This window comes from Falco peregrinus, chromosome 5, assembly GCF_023634155.1.
Source record: "Falco peregrinus isolate bFalPer1 chromosome 5, bFalPer1.pri, whole genome shotgun sequence".
Classification (NCBI taxonomy): domain Eukaryota; kingdom Metazoa; phylum Chordata; class Aves; order Falconiformes; family Falconidae; genus Falco; species Falco peregrinus.
Window position 1 is genome coordinate 95,843,958 of NC_073725.1, and position 17,753 is coordinate 95,861,710.

Below are 17,753 nucleotides of genomic sequence, written 5' to 3' on the forward strand. Positions count from 1 at the left end.
AAGAGAAATGTTCAGAGAAACAGCTTCTGATAAGCAGCTGAAATGCTTATAGATTCGTGTTGTGGTCTGGTAATTCTGCTGAAATTTCATGAAATCGGTTTTATTTGAAGACTCCAGAGTTGCTCTTGGTTAGGCACTTTCCTGGTTTTGCAGCTTACTGTGATGCTGGTTTCCACTGACTCTGTACAGCCCAGGAAGTTTGGAAAGAATATTATAATAGAATAAAATAGAATGCAGCCTTTTTGTGAATCTCTCATCAGATTTTTGGCCTAAGATTTTTAGAAATTATTTTCTTTTAATCATTACTTTATCTGAACTGGTAAGCCCATCCCCTTTTATGAATAGGGTTTAAGCTAACTTTGAATTTCCTGTCTTCCTGTTTAATCCAGACCTTTATCATTGCTAGCAGGCTAGGAAAGTACTATTGTCTCCGAGTCTGGATCACCAAAAGTCCGGTTTGGACACATTCAATTTAGTGACTTTAAAGTAGCATTTTTCAAATGAATTTTTGTTTTATTCAGTCCTTTGTGTTGGTGTTTTTCCCCCTCCCTGTTCCCAGCTCAGTCAGAATCATGTGGTGGTGTTTTCCAAATGAAATGCCCTTCCCCCCACATTAAGCCCCTCTTGCTTTCCTGTCCTACAGAAATACATCGTATTGCTGCAGGCGGCGCAGATTGTCAAAACTCTACACTTGGCACTGCAGTGATAGAAATCAACCTGAAATACCAATCCTGGACTGCCTTGCAGTGTTTGCAGCGGCAGGCAAAGTGGTTAGCGTGGAAAAGTCTACACTAAGAGAGTACAACTAGTATTTCTTTGTTACCTGTGAGACTTCTGCCTCATTGCCTTTGGTTACCCTGAGGTGAATGGGCAGTCAGAACGGCTGATGCAGAGATGTGGAGGTCAAGGCAGCACTGTGTAAGGTCTCTGGTGGCTTCTTGTATTCCCATGAGTGTCTTGGGTGTTGCAGTATTTTCTAGCACAGTCAGCTGGAGGCATCTCAGCCCTTGGATTCAAAAGGGCAGGGATCAGACAAACCTGCCTCTTCCCAGTCAGGTTCACTAGAAAATGTCTTTTGGAGCAGATGGAGTAGTAGAATGAGAGAAGTCCTTTTGGCGTGAAAGCAGAAAGGAGTCAGTGGTATTTGGGAGGGTCTGAAATAAGCAAAGGGAATTAGCTATCTGTAAAAAGTGGATTGTTTTCTTTTGGATATAGCTGTCCTGTAGTCAGCAAGGCATTGCCCCTTGCTGGGGGTGGAGAGTCCACTTGAGGACATGCAGCTGGAAGCTCCTGCCTCAGTGGTGTAGAGGAGAAGGCTGTTGGACTGCCTTGAGTTACTGGAAAAGCCCAGGAGGCCATGATGCTTCTCTGAGCCGAGGGCTACGGGTGGGTACCGTAGGAGGTGTGGGCCTCCCTTTGGGCAGCACAGAGGGAACTCGTCACTTTGGTGGCTCCAGCAGGAATGTCCTGATGGAACAGAAATGCTCACTCTTACAGTGTCACGTGGGTGCCTCTGGGGTGGGTGGATGGGTTCAGGTAGGATAGCCCAGACCTCCTGGGCAAACCCGAAATCTCAAAACTCCAGTAGTCTTGCAGAAAACAAACAAAACCACCCAAACAACCAAACAAAAAAACCCAACCAACCAAAAAAAACCAAATCCCAGAGCAGTTTTATGACTGTTGGAGCTGCTTCCAGTGTTACTGAAATTTTGCCTTTCTTATTTCACCTGAGGTGAGAAGAGATGGTAAGAAAGCACCGCACATGGGAGGAGCGGGGCTGTCACAGCTAGAAACGGAGCACTGCAGACACCACTGAACTGTGTAACCCCAAATAATAGCTGCATAGAATTAATGAGGTTGGGTAAGAATGAATTTTTTGAGCAAAATTTCCCTGAGAAAGGTAATCAGTAATATTCTCACTGCTTGTTTTTGCTTGTTTTGGTGTCCACTTCTGTGAATTTGGTAACATGCTTTGTGTGTAGAGCTTCTCAGCTGCACTGAAGTCATTCTGTATAATTTGTATTCATTGTTAATTTTAGTAACTGCGCTGAGATTTGAATTACGCTAATCAACTTTTCTTGTAATTTGTATAATTTACATACTGTACACACACTGCAAATGCAGGACTCTGATGCAAAACAAAGTTTAATTAGTGTAACAGGGCTACATCAGCTTTCCAAATGATTGATTTCTGAGCATGGAAGAGATCTGTAGCAGCAGATCAGTACACAAAAATGTCCAGCGTTCACGTAGGCTCCTGATCAGCTTGAGAAGAATACAACCAGGATCATTATTTGTAACCAGCACTGTTAATCCATCTGTTGACCCCCCCTTCCGCAAATATTGATTTTTGTGCAAGAAGACACTGAAGTTTATGGGTGTCTTGGTTTCTCAGGGTGCTTATGTAGCTCCCATTGATCAAAGGGGTTGGAGGACGCTTCTCCTTGGGTGCGGTGTTTGTCATCTGCTGTGGTCCTCCTGTCCTGTCTCCAACAATGTATCCCTTAAATGAAAGATCCCTTAAATAAACATCTTAAAGATGTTTCTCTTGCTCTGTGGAACAGAGATTGCCCCCTGAAAGATGTGGCCATTGATGTTCAATGATGTGCCTTTGGACAGTGTATGGTTTCAGAGGCAAGAGTTTGAAATGGGATCATTTTAAAAATGCTCAAGTTATTTGTGGTTCCTGCCTTTTAACCTAAAATCACTCGCTTAGTACTTGTGATTTTACTTTCTTAGTTTTAAAAGTGTGTTTCTTTCTCTGGTTGTCTTCACTGCAGAGGTCTTTCCATAAGACAAGACAGACTGGTTACATAAAGGCAATGAAACTGTTCATTTGACAGAATTTTGACAGATCTAGAAAACAAAAAACTTGGGGCAAGAACAAAATAATTTTGCCTGCCTTGGTTGAATGTGCTTCAGTTCTTGCGATCTTGGATGGCATCTGCAACAAATGAGAATCTGCTGAGCTTTACTTTGAGTTCTGAATTTATATATATATTTATATATTTTAGAAGAGAGTATTGAACCTTTAGAGCAAATAGGTTTTCCTTAAAAAAGAAGTCCTTACCTGAATTAACAGGTGCAAAGCTGGTGAGAGAACAGTAAATGTGAGAAAATGCTTCGCTGGGGTGAGAATTACTGTCAGTCCAAACGATACCTGGCTGTTAGACTCTGTTTCTACAGCTTATTTGCTGCTAACTAGTAAGTCTCATCTGTGTACTTGCTCTGACTTTTGTGCAGTACTTGTCCGGTTGAGGTCTGTGAGATTATCTCCAGGTGTAAAGCCCAGCCCGCTCAAAAATCTCTGTGGACCTGGAGCTTTATTTTCTCTCTGCTCAGGCACCTTGGGTCTCCTCCTCGGGAACACTCTCACCGTGTCGGTTATGACTTGAGAGCTCTCCTCTGTCATCCTTTCAGGGCTGTTAATAGCAGGGATAGGTTTTAATGTCAATTTTTGTAGGGATTATGTTAATACCGTTGTTATCTAATTAGCATCCATCGTACATTTGTATATGACATTGGATGGGCAAGTGTAAATGAAATGGACTCTGAACGTTTTATGAGCTGTTACTGTGAAACTACTTTACTCATCATTACTTAAAAGCCAGAGATTTGGCCTTAGGTATTACATCATGTGAAAACCAGTAGACAAAAATGGTGATCAATTTTTTATTATAATAAAGTTTTAATACGAGGCATTTTTAGATATGTGTCATGAATATATGAGTCATGTATTTCACACCAAACCAAACCTATTATGATTATATTTCTACTTCAAGGGGTTTTCAGTATTTAAATACTAAATTTAATTCTATGGTTAAAAATGATTCATATGCAAATCTATTTTTATGCTTTATAATTAAATAAGAAAATATTGCTTGTACCTACACTTTTACTATTCTGGGTTGTATTATAATTATTTCTTTAATTTGACCCATAAAAACAGTCCATTTCTTCATTAGTAAATTACAAGGATATCGCAACAGAAAAATGAGTTTTGAAGGTGTCTTACCATATCTAATGGGAATTTCAGTTTGGGATTTTCTCATTTCTTTCATTTGTTCTTTTGTAAAACACGAAGATACTTTCTAGGTAAATTAATCCCTTCAAAGGAGCAAAATAACTTCCTTTTCGGAAAGGGTTATTAGAGACTTATTCTTTATAATCTTAAATACCACTTGTGTTAGGCTGAACAATGCATGAAAAAATTACACTAGGTTTTTTTTTTTTTTTTTTTTAAAAAGGAATGATTACCAACCAAAGCCAAGTATATTACAATTATGTGATCATGGAAAAGTGAGTTTTCTACTGGGAAAAACGTGATCTAGATTCCCATGAAATTTCGAAGTTTAAGTATTTTTGTAAATTAGGTTGTTCCTAGTTAAACAGGTGGCTTTAAAGGCTGGTTTCACTGTTGTTTTAATCATAGTTTAGTTACCATGGAGAAATATGCAAGTTAGCATTTATACACAGAAGTGAAATTTATGCTGCATAGATAATAGCCTAAATTTAGCATGACTTAAGTTTACCACTTCCTTAAGAAAAAAGATATACATGTTTTATTATTATACTATCACACTATCAAGAAGTTAATTTCTTTAAAACATTTTAAGATTTAAAAGTCAAATTTTTTTGTCCTGAAACGAACACTCTTTTTTTCTCTCCCTCTCTTTTTTTTTTTTTTTAAGCTCTAGTTTGGATTTATTTTATTTCCCTCTCATTTTTTGGCTGATTTCTCAAGATTTAGTTTTAGATGAGTGTGTGGTGTAGAGCTGGTCTTAGCTGCACAACTGGTGGGCTGTGGTTCAACAAGAGCCTTTGCAAGAGCAAAAACCGTGTTGTACAGTTTATTGAGGCATTTCAGCTGTTTGACCCATGGTTTATCAGAATGGAGTTTTCAGTTACTGAACTCAAACAATACTGGGAGAGGGAAGAAAGTGGCAAGAAATCATAACATTGTGTCTCAGAATAGAGCCTGTCCTGGCTTAGCCAAGCCTTGGGTGCAAGTGGAGATGCTGAGTGCCTTTGGCTGACCTGGAGAGCTTTTTCCTCTCACCCAGCTGCCCTTCTGAATTAAAGATTATTATTTTTTTTTCCCTGTGTTTTTAACTTTAACAGTCCTGTCTGTAGGACCTCGCGGCAGAGCGAAGTTTTCAAGGACAAATGTAGTAAGAGTAGCATGATCCAACAGGAGGTCCCCCAGCACACCGAGTGCAGCAGATCCCTTTCAACACCAGCTGTTCTCACAGATATAGATTGCTGCAGTGAAGTTTTCTTAATATAATTCAGGAAGCTCTAGAGAATTCTCCAAAACAACTGTGCCAACAAGGAAAATGTTGAATTTTTCATCAGCTGCCCAACGCTGAGAGTTAGTGGGCAATCCGTTCATTCATGACCAGATGTTCAGTGTAGTAACGCTCTGCAGTTAACTTGAACCTTGTGGCCTGTTTACCGTCGGTTGCAAGGACATTGGCAGCAGCCCGGCGCCAGAGGATTGTGGCCTGAGAAGGTACAAGATCCGCCTGCGTGTCCGGGGCTGCCTGGTTTTCCACCAGTGACCAGACAAGGTAGGGAGTGATGGAGGAGGGAGACGGTGCAGCATCAATCATCGCAGGGGCCTGGCGAGAAGCATCTTTATTTTGCAGCCCTGTTATCAGAGAAGAGCTGACAAATTTTTATCTTTCCTTTTTCAAAAGGAAAGATTAGCTTTTTCTTGCCATGCGCAGGGGGCTAATGCTGAATGTTGTGTGTTGTAACTTTTTTTATTTTACCCTTTTTTGTGACAAAGTTAGAGGATGGCAGGTGACTGGCGACTCTGCACAGCTGTGTGCATGTGCATTGAGGTGGGGAAGGTCAGGGTGGGGGTAACTCCACGTCAGCCCCATCTTCGAGCTCAGCTGAAGCAGGAGAGTTGACTCCTGAGTAGACTTGTCTGTTTGCTCAAGCTCATGGTTTCTTTCATAAAGATGCATTATGCCTTATGCCATTTCAGTGTGTTGTGTTAGGCACTAGTACACAGAAAAAAATAGTATTGAGTAGGAGTTCTGGAATAAACAGTGTGATTTTCTACTTTGAAAAGGATTCTTCCTTTAAATGATTAACTGTGTTTGAATCTGGGTGTGCCAGCTGGCTAGAAGAGGGAAGGCAGGATTTGATAATGTTTAGTTTTTTCTTAGATGTTACAAGAATCTTAATTCCTTCCTTCATTGTATTTCAAAATAATATAACTATTGATTTCAAAGTGGAATTGTCGATGAAACTGCTATTATCTTACACTGTCACAATAGCCGCACTTTCTCAGGTTTCTTTTATGAGCAAGGGGAAAAATCCCTTTTCTGTAAATGCAATAGTTCAGGCTTTTAACTTTCAGGCATGCTCTTGAGGAGGAAAAATCTCTCATATACATGTTTTTTGAAAGTGATAGCACTTCTAATACTGTGTGCAGCAGGCAGACCAGATGGGGATGCCACTACCTGCACTTACCCTGAAGAAACAGTGTTTCCCAGCTCTGCACAAGTACTTGTGTGAGTAAATGCACACCCGTCTTACCTAACAGTGGTGTGACTGTCACCGGCCATGGTAGGACACCCGTCTTAACTGTCATCTTCGTTAGAGCTGACCCCTCCCAGTAATTATGTTTGCTTTGGCATGGCTTTCTGGCTCTAATTTGTCAAGTTGCAGTGAAACCCTCCCTTTGCATTTCCTGCTCAGGGAGAGGAACCTTGTTGCGTATTGTGTTCAGCCCTGGAAATTCATCTTTATTGTGCTTATGAAGCTGAGCTTGACCTGTCCTCTGAAAGGGCAGGGGAAAGTTTTGCAAACAAGCCCCCCCGGCTTGTCTGCTTGGAAACAGCAACAAGAAAATAACCTAAACCATAAACTACAGGATTAAAAAGAGGATAAATAAAAATAAAAGTTCAGTTCTCTCTCTCTTCTATGCTCTCCCTTTTTTTTTTTTTTTTTTTGAGAGGAAGGATGGCAGAATAATAGTCTTGTTTCCATCGATGATAACTTGCTGATAGAAAAATGAGAACAAGTTTACAGTAGCTTTGACATCAGTTACCTTTATTCAGCATGCTCCAGCTGCATTGAGCCCTCAGGAAGCCTTCACCATGCACACAGTTTGTTCTTGGGTGTGAAAGCAAACAGTATTTGAGTTGGCAGTAACTTCCCTTTTAGAGAAGTTTGCTGCCTCGGCAAGAAACCGCAGCGTGAGCTTTCTGCTGTTGAATGTTTCCACTGGCAGGATGGCCTTTTTCCACATTTCCTTGGTTTAAGGAAACAGATTTTGAACTTTTTTTTTTTAAGACAAAATGCCAACATTTAACAGCTGGAGTTAGCATATAATTTATGGTTTTCACTTTTATGCTCTTTTGGATCTATAAAAATTAAAAATCTGCAATTATTTTGAAGTTATGCGAGTTACTGCAAAAGTGTGATTAAAAAGTCAAACCTCTGTTAGAGTATTTCAAGAAAGTCATTGTTATCTAAACAGTTATTCTTAATTACTCTCTTTAATGACTTTTAATTGTTATAATTTACTTCTGTTATTACACCTACCATATAGGTGATATTTAAGGAAGTCCTTTGTTTCCCCACTTTGATTAACAAGGAGGAGTTTGTGCAGTTGAAGCACATATATATCTATATATATAGATAGATATATTCATTATTCTTGCATGTGAGCTTTTTAATCTTCCCTCTCCTGTGTGAGTCTTCCCACTGTGGCAGCTCCTTTTGGAATGTTGATGCAGGTACAGCAGACAGGCTTCAAAGCTGCACCTTGCCAAGTTGTTACTCACTAGCAAGAAGGGCTCTTAAATCTGGCAATAAAGATATCCAGATGCTGAATGGACCCGGATTCACCTCCATTTGCTCCCTTTTGGGATGGCCTCTTTTTCTTCCAAGCTGAAATTCAGTGTGCGCTGCTCAAACTTTAAAATGCCTCATATTGGCTACAAGTTTCAGATCCCAAACTCAGCAGCTAGAATTAGAAACAGATCAGATGCAGGAAATTAATGCAGTCGGCCAATAAATTATGGAGCAACAGTCGCCATAAGTACTGTGATATTTGTGTTCTGTCAGTTCAGGGATACTCATTGTGTTTTGCTGAACATCACTCAGCTAACATCTGTATAAACACCAAGAATACAGCAAGATCTTTAAAAAGCAAATCAGCCCCAAGGAGTCTTTGCTGAAGGAGTTTCCCTGGTTTTGCAAGCTAGTAAAGAGGGGAGGGGGGAAGGAGAGGGGGAAATGAGAAAGTAAATATATTATGTACAATGCTGTTCATATTAAAATCACTTAATTTGTATTTTAGATTTAGGAGCAAAAACATGTTGTAATGATGAACAGCAGTGTTTGAGAAATGTATATTTCTTATTTTCAGAGACAGTAGCCGTTTGTCATTTTTATCTGTGGGACTTGTAGACTTGATTGGATTTATTATGTATGCTGCATGTTTATGGCGTTTTTATTGTATGCTGTTAATTTGTTGTAACTGCTGCCACTTTCTTGCCAAGGACCCCTTGAAAGCAAGTATGTGTCAACAGTTACCTTCCAGTTTAATAAACTTAATGCTACTTCTCTTAAGTTTGGTAGAGGCCACGGTTGTTCAGTGTTCAAGGTGAGCTTTTTAACTCTGTTGTAGCCAAAGAAAGTTGCTGTAGCTCAGGCACAGTCCTGCAGCATGTGTGCTTGAAGTTAAAACACTGTCTTTAATTATCTTTGGTTTAAACTAATAAAGCATTGGTAGCCTGCAGATATGGTTACTGTAGTTTATGGCAAAGAAAGAAGTAGTAAAAAATGTCTCAAGCTTGTTTTAAGTAAGCAGGTCAGTTGGCTTTTAAAATCAAATATAAAATGAGATTTAAATGTGGCGCTCGTAGTGGCAAATAAGTTGATACCTTTTTATGTTTTTGAAACCCAGAAACATTGATAAATTATCCAAACAGGATTAAAGTATAGTTATTGGTAATAAAGCTGAACGTATTTATATGATAAGGATTAAGCAAGATGAGACTTCATTTTCTGGGAAAGATGCAAAGACAAAAATAATCCTGAGAAACTAAATAATGTGCTGTGGATATATATTTGAGGCACAACTGGAGGTAGAATTAAAACAGTGGATTAAAGGTGCTTTGTAGTAAAATAATGCGTAAAGTCGATACATTTCATTTTCATTCTGTTTAATTTATTTGAGTTTGTTATTGCCTGCCGACAAATCTCACTGATGATTCCTAATCCGTGAGGTCAGCTGCATTATTAACTTTCTCAATAATGAGGTGGAAAATGCTCTGGAGAATGAGCAAGAGTCCTTCTAATGAATGGAGACTGCCGTACACTTTGTTGTGACCATGGGAGTGGGGCACCGGAGCCTGTGGTGCTGAGTGCCGGGTGATGGGTACCCTCAGGAAGTGGAGCTCTTGGTGAGGCAAGAGGTACTTCTCGCTGTGAGAGTGCTTGCTGTTGAGCGTTGTGATTTGGTGGCACCAGGTTTGTAAGGTGGCTGAATGTTAATGTCCATGAAAGTCATCATGAACCAGAATAAGTCACACTGGAAGACAGTGCAGTCTTAGTGTCTATGGACACAATGTCTCTTCAAACCTGCAGATCTTATCTTGTCCTACAAGAGCCCCGCATTGAAACCCTCGTCCTGGAAAGGTCATGCAAGTTTTGCTTTTGGTGTTGGTGAAACCTGCCTGTTTTCATTCTTCATGTCTAAAGGCTCCGTGGTTTTTTTGCTCCATGGTGCCGTACAAAGCAGACTGAGATTTTGTTCAACTCATTTGTTCTATGAACTGGGTTTCGTTAGCTCTGCCCATGTTTTGTCTCTGAGTTATTGTATTCACCTCCCGTTCCACCTTGCCCATCACTGTGTTCATATTTCATACTGTAATGGTTGCCCATATGCGTACTTGGAAGTAGCACCTGCTTTTTCCAGAGCCACAGTACTACCGAGGGAGATACCTGATTTGTAATCCTGGTTATATTAAAAGCTGATGTAATGCTGATGGGCCATATAGTGCAGATTCAGAAAGATAAAAAACCCTCACTGAGTGATTTTGATATGCATTAAAAATATCCCATATTGCTAATATGTGCATTTGCACTAGCATGCACGTGTGTGTGCATGTGCCCTCTGCAATACTTTGACTAAGTTTTCTGCACTCACATATGAAGGGTGGAATCCCACCTGTGACAATGTAGAAAATTGACACTTTTCCTCCTTTAGTGCTTTTTCGTACATTTCCTTTAGCAATAGTTGTAGTTCTGGTATTTATAGGCAGTCTTCTTGGGCACTATTCAATAAAAGATGTGGTCTGCGTTTATAGTACGGGGAGAGATACTTTAGTGTGCTTTGAATCGGTGTGCAGAGAGAAACACAATTCCTTCAATAAATAGATTACAACAAATAGTTTATCTGAAGAGGGGATGTTCCTGGTGGGATGAGAGGACCTGAATCTGTTCTGCTTTAGAACATTGGGTTGCAATGTGTCCCTCTTTGCCCTGGTGTGTACAGAAAAGAGGGCCTGACTTTGTATTTTGCTGGTTTGTATTGCGGTAGAAAAAACATACTTGTACAGTGCTGTGATTGCTTCTCCAATTAAGCTATACTTTATGTGTAGGTGACTTGTTACATACCTGGCTTCTTCCGCATTTAATTCCATGATTTGTGTTGGCAGGAATGTACCTTTGGAGTCTTTAGAAACATCGGGTTGTGCAGGGTCCAATCCAGAGCCCATCGGAGGGAGGGAATTGCAGCACCGCCCTGCACTCAGCGAGGTGGTGATCGAACTCCTGCAGTTTGAAATGGCTTTTTGCTCTTGGGTTCATCCTGTGAATCCGTGGAGGGATGCTCCTTCCTCCTGAGCACCCTCTGAGCGTTCGGAGTCCCTGTGCCTCAGCGGGGCGGGTACCCGCTCACGGCGACATCTCTCCATTTCCCTGGTGCCAGGGGCTAACTCTGCCTTGTGAGATGTTGCCCCACCAAACCCAAGCGCGGACAGATAAACTGAGAAAATAGGTCTCCTGTAAAACATACAACTAACAAACATTGTTTGTGTAGCGCTTCCCCACCCTCGTGTTTAATTGTATAAATTAAATGTCGCGTCAGTCTGCCTGAGGTGTTGGCATCCTATTCAAATTTCAATTACCACCATTAAAGTATATTTACGCAGTGCACGAATATAGGGAGAACGTATTTATAGCAATCTTTTATAGCTAGTTACGTCCTAGAAAAATAACACTGAAGTGCTGAATCGCTAAGTTTAAGCAAGTTTTAAGCTGAAGGAAAATTTCTTTTCTCAGGCAGTACAAGTCCTAGGCGAAACGAAACAGCGATGAATTGTATCACTGCGCAGCTCATGTCTGTGTGACTGTACAGCAGTAATAATATATTGTTACTGGAACCACCTAAATAATTAATTGTAAGAAAACAACATAGTTAAGGCTCAGGAGGGGGAGTAAAGGGGAGAGGTGCAAGACTGAATTTTCTCACTGCCTGGAAACAACATTTGCAATGATTTAGCAATGCTCTCCTCAGCTACTGCTAGGAAGAATATAATTGAACGGAGGCTGAAATTATACTTCTGAAAGAATAAGTTTTTCTGTATATCAAACATCTCCTACAGTAAAACAGTGCTATACCCGATGAATAATTAAAGTACTGGAAAAAAACCCCACCATTTCTTCATATATAACTTCATTATGTGTGTGAAGCATTTTTTGCTCTTATGAAAAAAAATGTAAGTAATGACGTGTTTTCATCTCTGCTCTTTATGAGTGAGGCTCTTTCTGTAAAATACAAAGTGTCGGGGAGCTCCGTGAACTTCTCGGTCACTTCCCGGGGTTGTCCTACGTGACCCTTTAAGCGTTAGTGATAGATTCAAGTGTGGTGGTGTTTTGTTTTGGGTAGGGTTTTTTTTGTCTAAAGCAATGGGTAAAAATATTTGAGAAGAAGAGAGAATGCAAGTAGTAGTACTGCTTCCCTGTGTATGCAAACGGAGTTTGTGAGAGAGAGGGTGAAAAAAATTCAGTATTTCATATGAGAAAATAGTACTAATTTTTAGGTTTATGTGATTGTATAAAAACTTTACATAAAGTTGCAGCCACAAAAGATAAAGCATTCTTTTCTTCCTTACTCTCTTACGTGAACGTGTTAATTAAGTTTTTCTAAATCTTGCCAAGATAGGAGCTTTTCCAGCTTGTCTCTTCAAGCCATGCTGGACCTGCCGTCCAACGAGCTCACTGTGTTCTTGAGGCTCTTGCACTAGCAGTGCAAGCACATCTGGACCGGAGGTGGGTGGTGACATTGTCTCCAGCAACTTGGTCTTGCGATTACTGTCAGCGACCGGAGCGTTGGTGTCAGAGTGGTGGGGAGCTCGCTTTCCCTGGCATGGTTTTTGTACGGGTGTCCTGCAGTTGTCGGGTATTTCTTTCTCTTGCAACAGCAGCATCAACCTGGAAGGGTCTTTCAACTCATCTGATCCCAGCCCCTTGTTGTGCTCGTATATCCAGTGCTGCTTTCCCTGTCCAAGTAAGACGTTGGCAGCTGCTCTGCTCAACCAAGAGCCAAGACTTTCTAGCCTGTTGAATCGTGCAAATGTGTATCCCTCACAGAAAGCACTCTTTCTTTCCTTTTTTTTTTTTTTCCCTCCCCAGTTTAGTCAAATGTTGGGTTTTGCTTCTCACCTCCACATAATAAAATCAAAACTGTTAGTAACAGAAGAACCTGTAGAAAGGAGAGGTTTTTCTCCTGTCTGCCGCCCCGTGCTTGGGTGTGAAAGGAGCCAGGACCACGATTCTCCTGGCAGGTGTCTCACTGGCATCCTGGGTGCGGGCAGCGAGGATGGGGAGGGTGTGCGAGGGTAAGGGGGTGGGGGGGGTGGGTGCGTCCTGGCTGCAGCTTGGCCATGTTGATGAAACCTGTGGTGGTGTTCGTTGGGCGGGGAGGTTTGTCTGTGTCATATGTGCACCTGGGAGCTGGGTAATGAGCCCTGCTGGTGCCCCACTACAACATCAAGGATGCTCTAAACAAACACACTCTTGTGATAAGGGTAAGGAAAGTGCTAGAAAAACATCCTTGTGGATTATTTTTAGCCTGCCCTCTCACAAGTGTGTGTCCCAATGTGAGTCTTGTCCTCTGCAGCTGAGGAGTGAGCACTACGAAGCGGGTTTTACCTAGTTAAGAAGAAATAGTTTTTTTGGGGGGGCTTCTTCCTCTGAAAGTACTGTATTTCTGTGAATTAAGCACGGGAGAAGATTGTTTAGCTTTGATGCTCCTTGGTACTCGTTGTGCAAGCCCTCATTTTTGTTTGGGAGGATTTAAGAGTTTTCCTGGTGTATGTAGTAGTTATTGCAGTGGCAATCAGTGTGGGGGCAGAGCTACTTAAAGATATCTTCAGCCAGCAGGACCTTGCTGCATTTGCAAGGGTTCCTTTGGCAATGAAGATGCCTTCAGAATCCTGCCTGGGTTTTCTTGTTAAAAGGTTACCGAGGGTACGATCCATAAGAATAAGGATTGGAAATTCTTAAATACGGCATTATAAGTTGGATACCTTTGCTTCTAAATCACTTGGGGTTTGTACGTGGATGCTTGTGGTGTTCTATTACTTTTGTTGTACTCTGTGCAAACAGATTTACATTGTGTTCAGGATTATTTCAAACCATAAACTGTTTAGGACATTCTGACATGAAAAGGGTAGTAATCCAAGCTGGAAGCAGGTGGTAAACCTGCTGCTTGATAACTCAGGGAAGGGCTTGGTGTAACCACTGAAGGTTTCTGGTTTGGTTTGGGGCACTTCAGTCAAGAACGTGTTCTTAGTTTTCACAGGCCCAAGTACACAGCCTGAATGTATTCTGTGCTAAGGAATATTTCTGCTACTTAATGCTAATAATATTTGCAATATTTAATTTATCCTTGTTAGTCTGTATTTAGCTTTGCACATGGGTCTCTGACTTCTCCTTTACATCATTGCATGCTCAGATGGCTTCATCTAGAGACAAAGTCATCAGAGCATTTAAAGTGATTGAAAATTTCCTAGCATCTTCTCAATGATGCTGCTGGTTTTCATTTTCTGAGAGCAGCGCAACCCTTTATTCCAGGTTGATATACCTGACATGTTGGAGGGGAATTTGTGAAAAGAAAATGGTTTTCAAGGGTATTTTATTCTCAAGCTGTAAGTGAACATTGACATCAAAGTCTCAGGTGTTTCTAGTTGAGGTGTTAGTTCTCTACAAATTTCTGTACTGCTCCTGGAAGATGTTGCTAATTTTCTTTTCTTCTTTGGTCCTGTTGTTTGGGCAGGTGTGTAGTTGAAGCTGCAGGTCAGTCCATACCACTTTCTTGGTGACAAAATATGCAGTCAGGACATTTCCACCATTTTTATTTTTTTTTTTTTTTTTTTTTGCCTCCTTTCTTGTGACCAGAGCAGTGTGCCAAGCAGACACATGTTTTAATGATAGCAAACTAAATTTACACATTATACAGTGGTATTTTGCTACATTAATTACCTTGTCAAATGTAATAGGTAATTACCACATCAAATCACCTTCATATGTTACATGGAGGCATAACATGCTAAATTCTTTTTTAAAAAAAACCAAACAAAATTTCAGAAGCCCAAGGGCAACATCACCACAAACCTGTCTGTCTCTCTTCTGAAATAAAACACTTTTGTATATGAAGGCAGGAGCCCTGCTAACCTCCGGCAGCATCTGCTTGGGTTATAGCAAAGGCTCCATGTGCCTCCCCAGCATGTTTGTCCTGGGGCTGGTCACAAGGTACCTCTGGAAAAACTAAAAAGCAGAGGGGTTTTGTCAGGGAGGGGAAGACCCTCTTGTATATTGATATTTTGACTCTTATTTTAAATGCGTTTGGTGCTTTTTGTCTGGTGGCAACAGAAGAAGGATGAAAATTGGTGGCAAATGGAGGTGATGCCTCTTGAAGAGACATCAAGAAGATTCTTTTGCCAATACCTCTTCCTCTTATACGCTTCACACACAGACACGCTTTAGTCCTTTTTCTCCAGGGTATCTCTGTTGGATTTCACAGGACCGGTAATCATCAGTTCCCTTCTTCATAGCTTGCTTGTTCAGATAAAGCAAACCTTCCTGCTCTTTTATCTAGTTGCCATCTCACAGTTGTACTTTGTCTCCTTCACCAGGCTGTGATCCGGCAGTCAGTGCCTGGAAGGACAAGCAGAGGGTTGTGAGTGATGGCTGATTGCTTGGATCAGCGCAGTGGAACCATTACTTATTTTATTTTACGTAGCGATTTATGCCTAGCCTGGAGCTAGTCTTTTGAGTGAATTCATACATAGGTTTTTGCCCAGTCTGTGCCATGGTGGAGGGAGCACTTCTTCCATGTGACCAACTGTAGTACACAGAGGAAGACAAATAGTAAACTTCGGTTATTCTTTCTTATCCGATAGCTAAATGGCATTTCTGATAAAACCCTGCAATAAATTTTTGAAACTAGTTTAGTGCTTTCATGTGCCCAGGGCACGTGCCACAGAAGTACCCACAGGGACCAGCAGCTGAGTGGTGCAAGCCCTTATCTTTTCTTGCCATAGTACAAATGGGAGGTGGGAGAAAGGCTGCTTTAAAATGTAGTTGTGAGTGAGTAGAGAGACATTGCAGGTTTGAACTGAGTGGGGACTGAGAGGACCATTCCCAAACCGTGTGTTTACTTTGTTCCTGATTAATTATGGTCCTGATACTGCTTTTACCAACCCACACTACTTCAATTTTAAAGACCTGAACAAGTCCCAGTCTGTTCCCATGTGTTTCATGAAGTTCAGGAAGCTGCTTTCATGGCAGATCACAGAATGGCCAGGGCTGGAAGGGACCTCTGGAGACCACCCAGCCCAACCCCCTGCTGAAGCAGGCTCCGGAATCTCATCCAGGCGGGTTTGAATGTCTCCCCATGAGACCCCACAGCCTCTCTGGGCAGTCTGCTCCAGTGCTTGGTCACCCTTAAAGTTTTTCCCCATATTTAGTTGTTGGCAGCTTGTGCCCATTGCTCCTTGTCCTGTTGCTGGGCCCCAATGAGAAGAGCCTGGCCCCATCCTCCTGGCGCCCACCCTTAAGATATTTGTATGCATTGGTAAGATCCCCTCTCAGCCTTCTCCTCCTCCAGGCTAAAGATGTAAGGCTTAAGATCCTCCTCACTTTGCCTCCTTTGAGACCTAATGATGGACTTCAAGGTGGGCTGGTGGGGTGAGCTGGTCGCTGAGAGCCCCTGCTCATGGCCCAGGGAGCCACCTTGTCATGATCCAGCTTAGAAACCTTGCCAGAGCACCAGGATCGGGGAGGTTCATGATCTGAATCCATCCCGAAAGCCAGTCCTCATCCTGACAGAGGCTGAGTCTCTTCTGTTCGTGCTCTCGTAGGGATCAACATCCTTCGTGCCTCACCTTCCTCTGAGTCATCCTCAGAAGCAGAGAGATGGCAGGGAAAGGAGGAAACTTCCCCATCGGTGCTCCTGGCCGCCCAGGCTGGCCTGGCCCCCTCACCGCAGCTTCTTTCTAGCCTTGGGGTGGACCCCTGCCACCTGCAGCGGGACCCGTGGAGATTGCAGGGCTGCTGCCATTCTCCAGCTGCAGACCAGGGGGGCAGCAGGAGGGCTCCTGCCTCCTTTTCTGAAGTTGTGGGTGAGATGATTTTTTTTTTTTTTTTTTTTAATTTCTTTGGTGGTTGCTGCTTCCTCTTGCCCAAGATTTCTTAGCCAGCACTCAGGGAGAACTTGCCTTAAACGGGAAGTGTAACCGAATCCATTGCAAATTAGCAGTTAAACTGACAGAAGGACGTTGGAGTTTTTAGTTGTTGCGTTTTAAAGTTGGCCAAGTCATGCTGTGGATATAAAAGGATCATTCTTCACACTATGGCATGCTGGGCGAGGAGGCTACTGCAGTGTGTCCACACAGCGTGGCTGAACGTGGCATAATCTGGTCTGAAATAACATGATGACTTTCTTCTCCTCCTCTGTCTGAATTAATATTGGGGGTTTATGAGACCAGAGGGCAAAATGCGTCGTGTCTTCATTTTTCCAACAGCTGGCACGTAGAGATGCTGTTGTTTAAGAGAAGGCCACTCACCAATCCATCCCCAGCCATGTGGAAAATGTTAGCGGTGTGGTATCTTGGATACAGTATCTCTATTTTCCAAAGAGATGAATGCTGTTAAGTGTATCTTTCTGTGGGAGCTGAGCCTCCATTTATGATTCTGGGATCTCTTATTTTCTTTTTTCTTTTTTCTTTTTTTTTTCCTTAAAAAAAATCATTTCTTTCCTGCTGGGTGCTGACTGAGGTATTTCTGGGGTAGGTGCCAGGGTTGTTCTCTTGCTAATGATTCTTGTGCCCTTTGCATGTTGTGCTGCAAAATGACATGTAACAGCGTGTATCCAGTATTTACGTTACACTGGTTTGGCTCTCCAAACATGCACTTTCGCTTTCATCTCGGAAGTTGTGCCACTCTAATCGATCTGTGGTGCTGCACTTCGCAAAACTTATTTGAACATTAATTTCTGGAATATCTGGGGCCATGAGCAAAGCGCCCAGGGCTTTGCTGTGTCATGGTTTCTAAAGGCAGCACATGCTGCTGGGGGATCTGCAGCGCTTTGCAAAGGGACCCAGGTGCCGGGCGGATGGGACACTCGGGTGCACGGCTGTGAGCCTGATGGGTGCAACCTGCTGCTGCCTGCTGCTGCACAGTAGCTTCCCCCCGTGACAAAGGGATGATGAACTCCA

General features: G+C 42.0%; 1 protein-coding gene across 11 annotated transcripts in view; it reads left to right on the forward strand.

The window, feature by feature from the left end:
- Positions 1-17,753, forward strand: part of FOXP1 (forkhead box P1) — a 391,101-nt gene that overhangs the window by 112,990 nt on the left and 260,358 nt on the right. The window lies entirely within an intron of this gene.